The sequence below is a fragment of the Bos javanicus genome, chromosome Y (assembly GCF_032452875.1).
Source record: "Bos javanicus breed banteng chromosome Y, ARS-OSU_banteng_1.0, whole genome shotgun sequence".
Classification (NCBI taxonomy): Eukaryota; Metazoa; Chordata; class Mammalia; order Artiodactyla; family Bovidae; genus Bos; species Bos javanicus.
In genome coordinates this window covers 5,275,517-5,293,451 of record NC_083898.1, presented here as the reverse complement: position 1 = coordinate 5,293,451, position 17,935 = coordinate 5,275,517, and the positions used below count along the sequence as shown (strand labels likewise).

Here is a 17,935-nt window from a genome sequence, read left to right as displayed (position 1 = left end):
ATGTTCCTTCTATTCCTGCTTTCTGGAGGGTTTTTATCATAAATGGATGTTGAATTTTGTCAAAGACTTTCTCTGCATCTATTGAGATAATCATATGGTTTTTACTTTTCAGTTTGTTAATATGGTGTATCACATTAATTGATTTGCCGATATTGAAGAATCCTTGCATCGCTTGGATAAAAGCCCATTTGATCATGATGCATGATCTTCTTTTAATGTAAATTTATTTTAATTGGAGGCTAATTACTTTACAATATTGTATTAGTTTTCCCGTACATCAACATGTATCTGCCACAGATGTACATGTTTCCCATCATGAACCCCCCTTGCACATCCCTCCCCATACCATCCCTCTGGGTCGTGTGTGCTTTCCCAGTCTACACTGCTCAGGCTCTAGGTTGCTCTGCTAGGAACTGTCTGAGGCCGGTCCTGGACTGAGAGCACTTCCCAGGTCTAAGACATTCAGGTTAAGGTTCTTGGGTACTCCACAAAGGCACAGACTTAATTTGGCCTGTGTTTTGTGCCCTTTCCCAGTCTGAGCAGCTCAGGTGACCAGAAGCTTGGGAAGCTATGACTTACCACTTCCTCCGTCCCAGCCGCTCAGTTTTCTGGGTGTACAATGGGCACACCTTCTCAGGTGTGCTGTGTGTCTCCTCTGGGGAGCTGATCTCTGGCTGTGACTTTCCCGGCAGATGTCGACCATCCAGAATCCCAAGGAGTCTTGGTTAGCAAAGAAGCCTGCTTGCAGTTTGGTAGATGATGCTTCTCTTGGGCCATGATTGTCCCCTTCCAGATCTGGCTGCCCTCACCTGTCTGTCGTCAATGGGGGATGGGCCGGTCCACAGCTAGCTACTCTAGTCCATCCTTTGTTCAGTGAGAGGGCCTGGCAGTGTTTTAGGTTACGGCTTTTTGCGGGATACCTATCCCATAGTCTGGTTTGCTATCTCAAGTCAGTCCTTTCAGATTGCCCTTAGGGCATTCAGGTCCAGTCCTTACTCTAAGCAATGAAGCCCCTGCCTCACTGCCCAGCCCCCTCATGCTAGTGGCGGATGTAAGCGTATGAGCAGCTTCTCCACTGGAAGTTGCCTTAGGCATGTAATCTGTGGGTTTAATTATTTATTTTTCCTCCTGGTAATGTTGCCCTCTGGTAATGTTCCAAGGCTCACCACAGATTTGCTGGTGAGTGTGTTTCCTGGTGTTTGGAAACTTCTCTCTTTTTTTAAGACTCCCTTCTGGGGATGGATCTGCATCCCTCCCTCGTTTATTTCTCTTTATATCTTTTGTCTTTTTCCCCCTATCTCCTTTCGAAGACAATGGGCTGCCTTTCTGGGTGCCTGACGTACTCTGCCAGCATTCAGTTGTTTTGTGTAATTTGCTCAGCGTTCAAATGTTCTTTCAATGAATTTGTGGAGGAGAAAGTGGTCTCCCAATCCTATTCCTCTATAATTTTAGGATCACCCCTGGAATCAACCTTTCTGACTTCAGATTATATTACAAAGCTACAGTCATCAAGAAAGTACTGATTGAAAAACAGAAATATAAATCAATGAAACAAGACAGAAGGCCCAGAAATAAACCCATGCAGCTATGGGTACCTTATTTTTGACAAATGAGGCAAGAATATACAATGTGGCAAAGACAACCTCTTCAATAAGTGGTACCAGGAAAACTGGACAGCTACATGTAAAGGAATGAAATTAGAACACTTCCTAAAATGACCCACAGAGATCAACTCAAAATGGATTAAAGACCTAAATGAAAGACCAGAAATTATAAAACTCTAAGAGGAAAACACTCAATGACATAAATCAAAGCAATACCCTCTATGAGCCACTTTTGAGAGTAATGGAAATAAAAGCAGAAATAAACAAATAAGACTTGATGAAACTTAAAACCTGTTTCACAGCAAAGGAAACTATAAGCAAAGTGAAGAGACACCCCTCAGAATGGGGGAAAATAATAGCAAATGAAACAAGCATTAATTTCCAAAATATATGAGCACCTCATACAACTCAATTCCAGGAAAAAAACAAAAAACAATCCAATTAAAAAGAGGAAAAATGAAAACAGTGGTAAAAAACATAAACATACATTTCTCCAAAGAAGACATAAAGATGGATAACAAACACATGAAAAGATGCTCAATATTACTTGTTACTGTAGAAATGCATTTCAATACTACAATGAAATACCATCCCACACGAGTCAGATCAGATCAGATCAGTCACTTAGTCGTGTCCGACTCTTTGCGACTTCATGAATCACAGCACGCCAGGCCTCTCTGTCCATCACCAACTCCTGGAGTTCACTCAGACTCACGTCCATCGAGTTAGTGATGCCATCCAGCCATCTCATCCTCTGTCGTCCCCTTCTCCTCTTGCCCCCAATCCCTCCCAGCATCAGAGTCTTTTCCAATGAGTCAACTCTTCGCATGGGGTGGCCAAAGTATTGGAGTTTCAGTTTTAGCATCAGTCCTTCCAAAGAACACCCAGGACTCATCTCCTTTAGAATGGACTGGTTGGATCTACTTACAGTCCAACGGACTCTCAAGAGTCTTCTCCAACGCAACAGTTCAAAATCATCAATACTTCAGCGCTCAGCCTTCTTCACAGTCCAACTCTCAAATCCATACATGACCACTGGAAAAGCCATAGCCTTGACTAGACGGACCTTTGTTGGCAAAGTAATGTCTCCACTTTTCAATATGCTATCTAGGTTGGTCATAACTTTCCTTCCAAGAAGTAAGCGTCTTTTAATTTCATGGCTACAGTCACCATCTGCAGTGATTTTGGAGCCCAGAAAAAATAAAGTCTGACACTGTTTCCACTGTTTCCCCATCTATTTCCCATGAAGTGATGGGACCGGATGCCATGATCTTCGTTTTCTGAATGTTGATCTTTAAGCCAACTTTTTCACTCTCGTCTTTCATTTTCATCAAGAGGCTTTTTAGTTCCACTTCACTTTCTGCCATAAGGGTGATGTCATCTGGATATCTGAGGTTATTGATATTTCTCCTGGCAATCTTGATTCCAGCTTGTGTTTCTTCCAGCCCAGCATTTCTCATGATGTACTCTCCATAGAAGTTAAATAACCAGGGTAACAATTCACAGCCTTGACTTCCACCTTTTCCTGTTTGGAACCAGTCTGTTTTTCTATGTCCAGTTCTAACTGTTGCTTCCTGATCTGCATATAGATTTCTCAAAAGGCAGGTGAGGTGATCTGGTATTCCCATCTGTTTCAGAATTTTCCACAGTTTATTGTGATCCACACAGTTAAAGGCTTTGGCATAGTCAATAAAGCAGAAATAGATGTTTCTCTGGAACTCTCTTGATTTTTCCATTGGGTAGGTAAGTAAAATTTATGTACATTAAAGTTTAACTGCAAGGGGAAAAGAACAGTAAGAAAAACAATTGAATAAATGTAGAAAAATTAATAATATGTTTAAAAAATTAAAATTAAAAAAAAAAAAGGAGGGAGAAAATGGAAACCTCCAGAGAACTGTAAAATCCCAATGCAGAGACAGAGGATTATATAAGCAATAAAAAAAAAAAAAGTGACTTTGCAAAAAAAATACTCAAAACTTTCATTAGATTTCATAGTACCAATAAAATCAACAACTACAGCAGACGTGGAGGAAATGGGGAAAAAAGGAAAATGAAAATTCAGTAGGCTCTGTAGAACAAGTCAAAACATAAGACTAATACTTGATTTTCTTGAGTCCCTGCTATCAGTCGTTTCCCTCTGGTAGGAAGGTTTTGGGTCTTCTTCCTCAGCCACACTGACCCTGGGGGTCCACTGTGGTTTTACGTCCATTTCTGCATGTGGATCATCCACTGGAATTTGCTCTGTGGCTGCCTTGGAGGACTTGGATCTGCCCCTGTGAGGGCCAGATGTGGATGTGCTGCTGCAAAGGGAGGCTGTTGACATGCAGCCTGTCATGTCATCTGGTGCCTGCAATGGCTCCTCTGCCCCTTCCTTGCTTGCAGGCCCAAGAGCCTCTGGCAGTGAAGACTGGGGTGGCGATATAAAATACCCAGGGTCCCAGGGTTCTCTCACATTCCTCTGGCAGCGTCTAATTCTACATGTGGCTGTGGTCATGCCCCCAGTCTGGGGCACCTGGAAGGGGCTAGACAAGACAAGAGAGCAGGCAGCCTGCACAGTTGGCCTGCAGGCTGCCATCACCCAGTGGTGAGTACTGGCTCCTTCTGGGAGGTGCCATGAGACTGAAGAAAGAGTTGAACGATGGCCTGGGGCAAGGTGTACATGCCAGGCCTGAAGCCCCAAGCACACAGTCCCTCTGGGTTAGGAGCTGTAAGCCATGCCCAGGATCCTGGGCCCAAATCTTGACCAACTGTGGAAAGGGTAGTGGACAGCACTTCCAGGGTCATGTCTCAAGCCCAGAGATAGTCACACTAGTCTTCTAAGGCTCCAGAGCCCCTACCTGGCCGACTCTGTTCCACTGAGCATATGCTTCCAATCACATTGCCTCTCTTGCATCTGGGAATACTCAAGTGCCCATTTGATTTGGCCTGCAGAAATTCGAACCACAAGTTGCTGCTCCCATATCCAAAAAGCACACTCCTGTATCCCACTGGATCTTTAACCACAAAATGCTCTCCCAAAGTGTCCAGTGAAAATGCAAGGGTTCAAATTGGCTGGATCATTTCTTCCAGGGGATGGAGAGCTGGATGCTTTCTGGTTGATAGCAGAGTGTGTACAAATCTGTTTGCTACAGTTCAGCTCCTTTGCTCAGGGACCCCAGAGACATATGGTACAGATTTCTGTCTGTGTCTTTCTGTCTCTGATTCTGGCACACACTCTTTTTCTGATTATTTTCTGAGGATGTAGTAGGGGCTTGTGTCTGTGTGTCTCTGTCTCTCTAACTGGTGCTGTTGCCCTCTACCACTCTCTGGACACCAGAGCTCAGAAATACACTTCACCTTGGCCTGAAGCCAAAGACCTCTCCTGCTATGCGAGTTGCACCCTTAGGAGATCAGACTTTGGCAGTCCACATATTTGGAGAATGCTTTTCCAAACTTAAACAGCAAATACCAGTGATCTCTGCTTAACCACAGAAGGAGACAGGCATCCCTCCCTCCCTAGAAATGTAGATATGAATGCTGTTCAGGATTAAGGCTGCTTGGCCACACTTTGGACAGAGGGAGAAATGGGGCATAGTCTTGCTAGCATGAGGGAACTCCCTGAACCTTTTTTGAACACCAGCCAGTGAGATATTAAGGTCAGCTCCCAATTAAGGGTCATGACTCACCTGTGCCAGAGGAATTGCCATCTGCCTATTTACCATACAGAGGGCCCTTCACTGTGGTTCTGTTCTCATCCAGCCTCCAGGTGAGAACACATCCCAGCCTACACAAACTCCCTAGCTATTTGGGAGTGGGAACAATGAAGAGGATCAGGCTAAGCTATCCTTTGTATAGTCTTGATACCCAAGCATTCTGCGAAGTATACAAAGTATGATGTTTCATATTGCAAAACTCTGCAGGTAGTAGCTGCTAATGTTACAGTGGCCTTCAGTCTCCCAGCACTTACAAAAAATTAAGGTGTGCTGCTTTACCTGGTCTTGTCAGAGGAAGAATGTTCCTGCCTTAAGAATGACAGAAAAGTCTTTGTAGTTGGTTGTCCAAGAGGCTGTAAACCATCCTCTTCTGTGCCTGGGAATCCACCCCATTTGTTTTCTAGACTCCTTTGCATCCTTACTGACCTCCCCCAAGTGCTTTCTTCCTGCCTCTCCTTTCTGTCAGGTATGCAGGGAGTGCAGCATGGTTGGACGCAGCTTGCTCCCTCTGTAAGATCCTTGGACTACTTTTGCTGGCATCACTGCTTCTGCTGCTCCAGGGTTTATGTACCTCTAACAAGCTCCTTCATTTTTTTGCTGTCTGTTTTTTGCTATCCCCTGGCCAGGCCAATTCTGAGAGCTCACAAATACAGGTGTGCTGCCATGTACAACATACTCACAACTCTGAAAGGAAATCTGCAAATATACAGAACTATAGGTCTACTTGTCCAGGATAATGAAATTTGTAATCACCTCACTTTTTTTTTTTTTGTCTCTGTTACTTTCTTTCACATGTTTGTTGAATTAGTCAATGTCTTACCTGTATGATGTATCCTGGAAGGTTACACAATCCTGGGATTTGCTCATGAAAGGGACCGACCTGCAAAAGATGGTAGGCAGGGCTGTAAATTCTCCCCACGGAGACCTGAGTGATGTATGCTGTGTTCTGTATTCTCCCATCACCTTCAACAGTTCCACAGTGCCAATCACATTGGCATGATTCCATTGCCTATGCTTTCCACCCACAAACCACACAGAAATGGCCAGAGACTTTGGTCAAGCACCACTGACTTGCTAAGTGCCAAGGGTTTCTTTCTGTCGCCCTTGCTAGGCTCTGGTAACTGCTTATAGTTCAGGCAACTCTGCTAGCTGTTGGGCCAAGGGACTTCCAAGATGCTCATTTTGAATCCAGGGTCTCCGTGAGAGTCACATGGTGCAGATCTCCTTTAGGATACCCATGACAATACCAGAACTTCTGCTCCAGGAGACTGTCAGTACCCTCCCTGAGGTTCAGACCGACACCTTTGTCCATCTGCCCTCCATAGCCAAGGCTGAGGCTCTAGAGAGAGGAAAGAATTCACATCGACTTTTGGAAGGAGCAATGGGGTGTCTTTGGCAAGAATGCTTTTCACTAATTCCTGGAGCCTGAAAAGCAGCAGAGATATCTGATGACCCCAGGGGCATCCCTGACTCTCCCTGTGATGAGTCCCTGCATGCAAACAGCCCATCACCTTGCTTCATCCATGTTCCCTCACACACAGGCACACACTGACAGAGGGGCAAATGCATACAGCCCAGAATTGCTTTCTTCAACTTTCTGCATGGCCAGGTAAGATGGAAATGCACAGACAGATTCCACACCCATAACCTGTCTCTCCTAAGATGCCTGGGGTTTTATGCTGAGAGACTACCTTAGGATGTCATTTATCTTTCATGGTGCCATTATGAGTCACACTCACAGAGGGAGTGTGGTGGCTGGTCTTAGGCAGCACTAGCCCAGAACCTTCCCCTATCTCCTTCTCACATGTGTGGAACAAGTCTCCAGTGCAGCAAGTTCTCTTTCTGTGCCTCCCTCTTTCCATTCTTTGCCCTTTTGTAAAAGATTTTGGCCTCTTCACAATCCCAAGTCCTGGCCTAGTCCTGTCACCTGTTTCCATAAGGAATCCAATGTCCTAAAACCTGAGGGTTCCACAAGCAGCAGTTTTAAAGCTCCACACCATTGTATTTACTCTTGGTGAATACTCACACTCTCGACCCCCACTTACTGATAAAAACACACAACAACACAGCAGAAAGTGTGAGCTTATTTATGTCTCTTGATGTAATTTATATCTCTTGATGGAATTGTCACTAGCCATTCTTTCCTCAATTCTGTCCTGGACAGGGGTCCCTTGGAGATATATTGACCAGTCTCTCCCAATCTGTGGATACGCCCAGTCTGTGAACACACATATGTGCAAGGCACAAGGATACAAACAGGGAACACAGATGTTTCAGTTGCTGAAAATGCCTGTGTATAGCAATATGGGAGATGGCATCAGTAGGCATCATGTCCTGCATGTTGGGATCCCTGTCCATTTCTTCCCTCAGAACTTCAGTATTACTTCCAGCCAGCCTTAAGACATTTCCAGGTTTGCCTGTATGCAGGCAGAGAAATGTCAAGCAGTGGATGTAGAAATTTATAGAAGACCCCAAAATGAGCACAAAAGTGCAATGGGATACAGGAGACAAACCGGTTCCAACTATTGGGGTTTCCCAGGAGGAGAGGCAGCAGTGAAGAGCCAGGCAATCTCAAAATCATTGAGAAGCAGGAGGCCTGGAGGTGTCAGGACCTAGGAAAGGATGAAGTTGATGAAGGTTCCTCATTCACCCTGCCTCTATCAGAATCACCTAGGACTCTTATGCTGTAACCACAGCTGCTTCCTATGTGAACTTGGACCCAAGAAGTCCACATGCATCCAGTCTCAGCCTATCACCTGGTACTTGCAGGACCCGATCAGGCTCCACATCCAGCCTGCATGAGCCTGAGATACCCCATTTGGAAAAGAAGAATGTCCTGACTTCTACACAGCTGCCTCTTCAGGGGCCACCTCCTGATCCTCTCACAACCCATGCTTCTGTCAGTTACCTCTCATGGCATGATCTTTCTTCCCACTTGGGAAGTAATGGGAAGTAGTACTGCAGAATATGGACAAACAACCCCAGCCACTGCCATACCATCAGACATACTCATGAGTCTCAGTTCTTCAGTTTTCTGAAATGTTCTTCACTTCAGTGTTCTTCAGTGTGTCTTCAGACATACTCACAGGTTCTCCTGTGTTCTACAGCACCTGAGGTTTTCTCCATTCTCCAAGGTAGGTCTGCTTCTGACTGCTTCTAAACTGTGCCTGACCTGTGTGTCTGTGTAGTGGTATGTCACTGTTTAGAATGTCAGGATCTGCAGTCCCTGTGGCAAGTCTTGTCAGCAGGCAAATGTGTATGTGTGTCATCTGTGCATATATGAAAGTCTCTGTCTGTGTTTAGCAAGAAAGCTCTGGGTCTATGACTTACTCCCTGTCTTCACAAGGGGTAGTGTGGATATGTCTGCAGATGTCAAGCACTCAGAGTATATGAGGAGACCAGCCCCTTCGAGATCCACCTGGCATGTGGACAATCTTGTGCTTCCACACTGCTCTCCTGGGAACAACTACAGGGGCTCTGACTGAATGGTATGCGTTGTGGGATTCCTGGATCTCCACTACTTTCTGGGATCATCTACAATTACAATAATAACTCTCCAGATATGCTTATCTGGCTATAAGCATACTGTCACTGGTCATCCCTGTCATAGAGTCCCTGCCACTGGGTACTGCTCCTCTTCGATGTAGGCCAAAGGAGTCTCCAAAAATAATGGCTGAGAAACCTAGAGGTGTGGTGGACCAGCCCAGACTTCTGCTCTCACTGTCTTTGGAACTCGCCAGTTCCCTAGGCCCCACTTATCTTGGCCCCCCTCGACTTGTTTGTGCCCTCATCTCCATTCCCTCTCCTCCAGCTCCCTCTCCTTCTGAGTGCCCAACCCAAGGATTTGCAGTCAGGATACAGCTTTGACCCAGAAGCCAGGGATTCCCGGGATGATGGCCCTTCTCTAAGCCAAGTGACCCTTCTGTTTCCGGTGGTTATTCCATCTGAGTCAAACCTAGGTCCTGCATTCTTTCTTATGCCCAGAGCTCAGCCCCACCTGCAGGATTGCCAGTACCTTCAGTCCTTCAAGTGGTGGACAGTCACTTGGGTCTCCTGGTCTTGCATGTTCCTGGCACTGCTACTCTGGCTTCTCCTCATGCTCCTGCAGGACAGCTGCTCCTGCTCCACATCCACCACCATATACACCTTCTTCATGATGTCTTCCAACAGCAGCTGGAAGTCCTGCACAATCCCCACCATCTCTGACTTCTCCAGGGCTGTGTTTTCCTCCACTAAATGCATCCTGAAGGGGTCGGCCTCCTCACCTGGTGCACCGCCTTACGTTGCAACATCCCAGATGCCCCCACTGAGCTGTCAGGTCACAGGGCTCCTACGCCCTGAAGACCTGGCCTCAAAACTGAGATGATACAGGGTCCTGGGTTCTCCTGCCTTCTGCTGGCAGTGTCTCACTCTCCACGTGTTTCTGGATTTTTTTTTCAACCTAGGGCAACTGGGAGGGTCTGGACATGAAAGCACAGCAGGTGGCCTGCACAGCTGATCCCCAGGATGCAGTCACCAAATGGTGAGACCTGGCTCCTTCTGGGGGTCCCTTGAGACTGAAGAAAGCAGTGGGCGACAGCCTGGGCAAGATGTGAATGCTGGGTCTGATCCCACTGGCAACCAGGCCCCCAGGGCTGTTGGAGCTGTGAGCCACACCCAGACCCTAGGCAGCAAATCAATAAGAGGGTAATGGACGACAGTCTCCACATTCTTGCCCCTAGTTGTGAGGGAGTGGCCCCTGCATCCCCTGTGGCCACCTCTGCTCCCCTGAGTGGGTTCCTCCTTTGCTTGTCTTGTATCTGGCACCAGATGGGTACCTTCTACAATTGACTTGGCCTCTGATATTTTGAACCATGGGTTCCTACTCCCATATCCAAAAAGCACACCTCCACGTTTCACAGGACTTTTAACAACTGGGTGCTCTCCCAATGTATCCAGTGAAAGGCAGGGGCACAGTATGGCTGGATAGTTTACTCTAGTGGACAAAGAACCAGATGATAGGGGAGTGGTTGCAAATCCACCTGTTTGCTACAGTTCAGCTCCTTTGCTCAGGGGTACCAGAGACATATCATACAGAGCTCTCTGTGTGTCTCTCTTGATTCTGGCACATACTGTTTTCCTACCTATTTTCTAGTGTGTAGTAGGGTTTGTGTCTGTGTCTCTGCCTCTCTAACTGGTGTTGTTGACCTCTACCACTCTCTGGACACCAGAGCTCAGAAAATACTTGTAATCTTGGGATAAAGCCAAAGTCCTTTCCTCCTGTGTGAGTCTCACCTATGGGGGATCAGACTTTGTTTGTCCACACATGTGGAGAACACTTTCTCAAACTTGAGCAGCAAATACCAGCAATCTCTTCTGAACCACAGGAGACAGATGTACCTCCCACCCTCACATGGTAAACATGAACAATGCTCAGGATTAAGGCTACTTGGCCACACTTTGGATAAATTGAGAAATGGGACATGCTTTTGCTCGCGTGAGGGAATTCCCTGAACCTTGTTTGAACACCAGCCAGTGAGATGTTCAGGGCAACTCCCCATTAAAAGCCAAGACTCAAGGGATGCCAGAGGCATTGAAGATGTCCATTTACCATTTAGAGGCCCTTTCAAAGTGGTTCTCTTCTCATCCAGCCTCTAGGTGAGAACACATCCAACTCTATCCCATCTCTCTGGGACAGAGTGACCAAAATCAGCAAGAGAACCAACCTAAGCCATCCTTTGCACAATCTTGATACCCACACATTCTGCAAAGAGTATAAAGAATGATGTTTCAAACTGGGAAACTGCTTATGCTAAAGTGCCTTTCAGTCTCCCAATGCTTATATAAAAGACAAGGTGTGCTCATGCACTTTGTAATGTCAGAGAAAGAATGCTCCTGCTCTAGAATGATAGAAATGAATTTGAAGCTGGTGTCCAAGCATTTGTATGTCCCCCCTCTTCTGTGCCTGAGAACCCACCCCATTTTGTTTCTAGGTTCCTTTGTATCCTCACTGACTTCCCTCAGGTGCTTTCTTCCTGTTTCTGTCTTATGTCAGGAGCCATGTTTCCATGTAAGGCTTGCTGCTGCTGCTGCTGCTGCTGCTGCTAAGTCACTTCAGTCATGTCAGACTCTGTGGAACCCCATATATGGAAGCCCACCAGGCTCCCCCATCCCTGGGATTCTCCAGGCAAGAGCACTGGAGTGGGCTGCCATTTCCTTCTGCAATGCATGAAAGTGAAAAGTGAAAGTGAAGTTGTTCAGTTGTGTCCGACTCTTAGCGACCTCATGGACTGCAGCCTACCAGGTTCCTCCGTCCATGGGATTTTCCAGGCAAGAGTACTGGAGTGGGTTGCCATTGCTTTCTCTGAAGGCTTGCTACCTCAGTGAAATCCTTGGACTTGTTTTGCTGGCCTCAGTGCTTCTGCTGCCCCAGAGTCTATATACCTCACACCAACTCTTTCATGTTTTTGGAGTCCATTCTTCCATCATATCTCCAGTCAAGTTCTGACAAATCACACACATGTTCTGGCATGCACACACACATACACTCAACTCTGAAAAGAACCTTGAACATTTACAAAACTAGAGGTCTACTAGTCCAGGATATGGAATCAGTAAGCGCCTCCTCTATTTTTGTCCCAGTCATTTTCTTTCCCTGTTCATCAGTCAAGTTAATGCCCTCTTCTACCTTTATGACTTATCCTGGAATGTTACACAATTTTGGGATTTGCTTCTGGGCTGAGGGAACCTGCAAAGAGGGCATCAGTGTTCTAAGGGCTCCCCATAGAGAGCTGAGTGATGTGAACATGTGTTCTCTCTTCTCCCATCACTTTGGAGAGGTTAACAGTGCCAATCATATGTTTCCTTCCCTGTGTTTTCCTTTCAGGAATGACACAGAAATAGCAAGGAGCTTTAGTGTGAGATGACTTGGAGCACTATTTTCTCAGCCTGCACCTCTCAAATTCATTACTTGTCAATGTTGTGCTCTCATCACAGACCCAGCAGCCCCTCAGGCCTATATGGGTCCTATGACTATCTGAAAAAGGTTATCTTGGCTATTTGTAACTATGTACTTTTCTGTTTGCAACTATTTTCATGTTCCCCAAGGATTATCTCCCTGTATAAGTAAAAGGCCAAGTAGATTCCTGGTCCTCTAAAAGTTCAAAGAGAATGTGACAGTTCTAATACTCTGACACAGTGTCATGAAGAAAGTTCCTATGGATCAAAAGGGTCTATTCTGAAATAAGGTACTGAAAGTGATGTTGAAAAGGTACTGAAATCACCCTTCCTATCAGCTTTTCAGTTTACTACCTACATACACACATACCACACAGGGAAGGTACCCTGGGAAACCTGTACACGTTGGGCCCACAGTTCACACCTCCCTTAAAAAGAATGCTTTATTTCTCTCCCAAATGAACCAAGATGGCTTAATTCCACCCCAGGCCTCTCTGACTTGCTATATGCCAATGTTCTCTTTCTGCTGCCCTTGCTAGGCTGTAGGCAGCTCAGGCATCCTTGCTAGCCTACAAGTCCACAGTCCATAGGACCCAGTTCTCAGTTTGGATAGGGGACATCCAAGACACTCACTTAGAATCCAGAGTCCCCATGAGAACTGTGTTGAGTAGATCTCCTTAGGATCCCTATGACAAAATCAGAGATTCTGCTCCAGTAAGACTGCCAAACACTTCCTTAGGTGCAGACCCATGCCATTGCTCCTCTGTCCTCCATAACCAAGGACAAGACCTCAGAGAAAGAAAGAAGTTTATGTCAGGACTTTGGACATGAGCAGTGGGACATCTTCAGCAGGACAGCTATTCACTAATGCATGATGCCTAAAACCAACAGTCTCTGAATTTCCCCATCTCTCACTGCCCCAGGGTCCCTGCAAGCAAAGAACCCACCACCTTTGCTTTACCTGTTCCAAACATCACAAGCACACACCAGCAGACCGGCACACATATGCACCCAACACCTGTGTTTTCTCACCTTTCTGTACTGCCAGATAGGCTGGAAGTGCCAGGGTTAGATTTCACATTTACACCCTGTCTCTCCTAGGATGCATGGTGTTGCACACTGAGCCTAACTTAGCATATCACTTTTCTAACATGGTTCCAATGTGTGCTACACTCAGGGAGGCAGTGTGCTGGCTGACAGGTTGATCCTAGGTGGCACTAGCCCAGGACCCTCCCATGTACCCTTCACACATGGGTGGAACAAGCCTCTAGTGCATCAGACTCTCTTTCTGTGTCTCTTCTTTCCTGTCTCTGGTCCTTCTACAGAAGAATCTTGACCTATTCACAATCATGGACCTCCCCTCGTTATGTCCATCGTTTTCATAGGACAGTTAATGACACCACAGAATAATGGGTTTAGAGGTAGTGATTTAGTGGTAGAGCCCCTCACCACTTTATTTACTCTGATTTACTCTTCATTTATTCCTCAAACCTTCCACCCTCACTTACCAATACAAACACGCACAACAACACAGCAGAAACTTTGAGCTCTTTATGTCTGTTAACATAATTGCAGATTTGTGGGCCCACTCTCCAAAGCTTTCACCATGCTTTCTTCATTCCTATCCTAGACAGGGGCACAGCAGAAATGCATCTACAAGTCTCTCCTAGTATGTGGATGTCTAATGCCTTCTCTTTTGGTTGGTCCACATCTCATGTCTTTTGCCTTCATTTCTGTGTCTTCAGTGGGCTAGACACATGCAGACACACACACAAACAGGTGACACAAGCACATGCATGTGCTGCTGCTAAGTCGCATCAGTTATGTTTGACTGTGTGTGACCCCATAGATGGCAGCCCACCAGGCTCCCCCATCCCTGGGATTCTCCAGGCAAGAACACTGGAGTGGGTTGCCATTTCCTTCTCCAATGCACAAAAGTGAAAAGTGAAAGTGAAGTCGTTCAGTCGTGTCCAACTCTTAGCCACCCCATGGACTGCAGTCTACAAGGCTCCTCTGTCCATGGGATTTTCCAGGAGAGAGTACTGGAGTGGGGTGCACACATATTGAATGGCACAGGGACACAAACAGGCAACACATGAGCCAGTGCACAAGGACCAGTGGTTCATTCGAAATTTAGAGATTTCCATATTTCTTACAGGAAAATCTCCATTCTGGTCTTCCAATATGAAATACAAAGAAGTCCAAGGAGTATTAGTGATTAGATTTTGATATAGGAAATATAAAGAATTCCATCTTTCATGGCAGAAACTCATTATCTTGATATATGTATGAGAAATACAAAGAATTCCATATCTCATGAAGAAACAGAGGGCTCATATTTTCATTTGTAAAACAGAAATCATTCCAATACCATATTCGTTCTATGCATCATAAGAAAACCAATGCCAAGATTTTCATGTGTTAAATATAGAGAATTCCATATTTAATGTAAATATCACCACCCATATTTTCAGCTATGAAGTATGGAGAATTTCCTGTTTTCTGTAAGAAAATCCTCATAAAGTGTAATACAAGATATTCACTATTTCATGAAGTAAAATCAGCATCGAAATTTTCATGTCAAAATATAGAATACTGCAGTTTTAACTGAGAAAAATTATGACTGGATATCAGGTGTGACTTATAGAAAATTCTATATTTTATATAATAAAATCAGTGTTTAGATTTTGATATCTGAAATATGCAGAATTCCAGATTAGATGAGGGGAAATCAGCACCCAGTTTTTTGTACTCATATACAAAATGCTCAGTACCTCCTATAGCAAAATTTGAGCAGATATTTTCATATGTGATATAGAGTATTTTATATTTCATGTAAAAAATGGATGGCCAGATTTCAGATATGATAGAGAAGTCTACATTTCATGTAGGTAAATTTGCACCAATATTTTCACATATGACATATAGGAAGTTCCATATTTTTTGTAGGAGTATCTGGATCAAGTTTTCCTTATAAGAAACAAGAAAAAATTCCAAAGCCATGTATGAAAAATCTGTTCACAGATTTCTGTATGTTAAATATAGAGATTTCACATTTCATATAGGAAAATTTGTTCCCAGTTTTCTACAAAATTACATATTTATGTCTCAGTTGAGTTCACTTCAGTTCAGTCACTTAGTTGTGTCCGAATCTTTGCGACCCCTTGAACCATAGCACGCCATGCCTTCCTGTCCATCACCAACTCCTGGAGTCCACACAAACTCATGTCCATTGAGTCGGTGATGCCATCCAACCATCTCATTGTCTGTCATCCCCTTCTCCTCCTGCTTTCAATCTTTCCCAGCATCAGGGTCTTTTCCAATGAGTCACCCCTTCACATCAGGTGGCCAAAGTATTGGAATTTCAGCTTCAAAATCAGTCCTACCAATGAGAACCCAGGACTGATTTCCTTTAGGATGGACTGGTTGGATCTCCTTGCAGTCCAAGGGGCTCTCAAGAGTCTTTCCAGCACCACAGCTCAAAAGCATTAATTCTTCAGCACCCGGCTTTCTTTATAGTCCAACTCTCACATCCATACATGACTTGGAAAAACTATAAACTTGACTAGACGGGCCTTTGTTGGCAAAGTAATGTCTCTACTTTTGAATATGCTTTCTAGGTTGGTCAAATTTTCCTTCCAAGGAGTAAGCATCTTTCAATTTCATGGCTGCAATCAACATCTGCAGTGATTTTGGAGCCCAGGAAAATAAAGTCAGCCACTGTTTCCAGTTTCCCCATCTATTTGCCATGAAATGATGGGACCAGATGCCATGATCTTAGTTTTCTGAATGTTGAGCTTTAAGCCAAATTTTTCACTCTCCTCTTTCACCTTCAAGAGACTCTTTAGTTTTTCTTTACTTTCTCCCATAAGGATGGTGTCATCTGTATATCTGAGGTTATTGATATTTCTCCTGGCAATCTTGATTCCAGCTTGTGCTTCCTCCAGCCCAGTGTTTCTCCTGATGTACTCTGTCTATAAGTTTAATAAGCAGGGTGATGATATACAGCCTTGATGTCCTCCTTTTCCTACTTGGAACCAGCCTGTTGTTTGATGTCCAATCTTAGTTAAGATTTTCATATGTGAACTATACCAAATCCCTTACATCAATATAGCAGAAATATCATTGCTCCAATTATCATCTAAAAATGCATATGATTCCATATTTTATGTAGGAAACTCTGTACACTGATTTCCACACATGAAACACAGAAATCCCTATTTTGCATTTGAAAATCTATGTCCATGAAAGCCATGTTAAGATTTTCATTTGTGTTGTACAGGGAATTTAATGTTTAATGTAGGAAAAATGTCCATATTTTCAAAGGTTTAATGCAGAGAATTCCATATAAACTGTGAAATGTACACACAGATAATTCATTAATGTAAAAAATATAATATTTTATTCAGGATAAACTTTTTCCAGATTTTAATACTGTGTATTCAATATATCATGCAGGAAAATATGTGCCTGGATTTCCAAATGAGAAATATATAGCCCTCTAGGGGTGAAATACACATCTCTTGTATATATATATACATACAACAATAACATGCATATTTTTATATGTGAACTATAGAGTATTCCATAGGTATATCAGGAAATTTGTGTCTGAGTGTCGTGTCTTCATTTAAAATGCAAAATATATTGAGTTTCATGTAGGATAATCTCTACCTAGTTTTCCATGTGTAAAATGTACAAATATACTATTTCATGATTGAAAATTTGTCTCAGATTTTCATATTTGAACTATAGAGAATTACATATTTCATGTCAGAAAACCTTAATGGAGATTTTCACATAGAATATATATAAAATTCCATACTTCAACCAGGAAAATGTATGCTCAAATTTTCTTACATGGGATATACAGAATTCCATATTTCTATAGGAAAAAATGCTTACAGATATCCAGATAGAAACATAAAATAATCAGTATATCATGATAAAAAATGTATAGCTAGATTTTCAAACATGAATTACACATTTCATATTTCATGTAGAAAAATATGCACCCATAATTTATTGAAATGTGAATAATTACATATTTCATTCAGGAAATTCATCATTCATGTTTACATGTTCATGAAGCATGGTTGCTTGTTCTCTGGACAATCCACAGGAATAGGGTGGAGAGGTAGATGGGAGGGGCTGGAGGTTGTGCAGGACACAGGTATACTTTTGGCAAAACTATCCCAATATTGTATAGCCTCTAGTGAAAATAAATAACTGGGTTTCCCTGATATCTCTGCTGGTAAAGAATCTGCCTCCAACGCAGGAGACCTTGTTTGGATTCTGGATTGGGAAGGTCCACTGGAGAAGGGATAGGCTACAGACTCCATTATTCTTGAGCTGCCCTGTTGGTTCACCTGGTCAAGAATCTGCCTGAAATACAAGAGATCTGCATTTCACCCCTAGATGGCTAAATTCCATGGAGAAGGGAAAGGCTGACACTCCAGTATTCTGTCCTGGAAATTCCATGGAGTCCATGTGAGTCAAACAGTAAGGCACAACTGAATAACTTTCCTACTTTCATTTTAATATAAAGAAATTAATTTAAATTATTAACAAAGCAAGAGGGGGGGAAAAGTAAAAGTAACTTTTCTGAGATGTCTATGGTGACCTAAATGGGAAGACAATAATAAATGAAGAGATCTATGTATGCATATAAATTGTTCATTTTGATGTACAGCAGAAAGTAAT

At 43.8% G+C, this 17,935-nt stretch overlaps 1 long non-coding RNA gene across 1 annotated transcript in view; it reads right to left on the bottom strand.

Moving 5' to 3' along the window:
• Window positions 1-248: 248 nt before the first annotated feature.
• Window positions 249-17,935, bottom strand: part of LOC133243849 (uncharacterized) — a 112,567-nt gene continuing 94,880 nt past the window's right edge. The window contains exons 2-3 of the long non-coding RNA XR_009735211.1: window positions 6,117-6,176; window positions 249-3,378 (exon numbers count right to left, since the gene is read on the bottom strand). This is a non-coding gene — a long non-coding RNA (uncharacterized LOC133243849). The remainder of the gene's footprint in view (window positions 3,379-6,116; window positions 6,177-17,935) is intronic.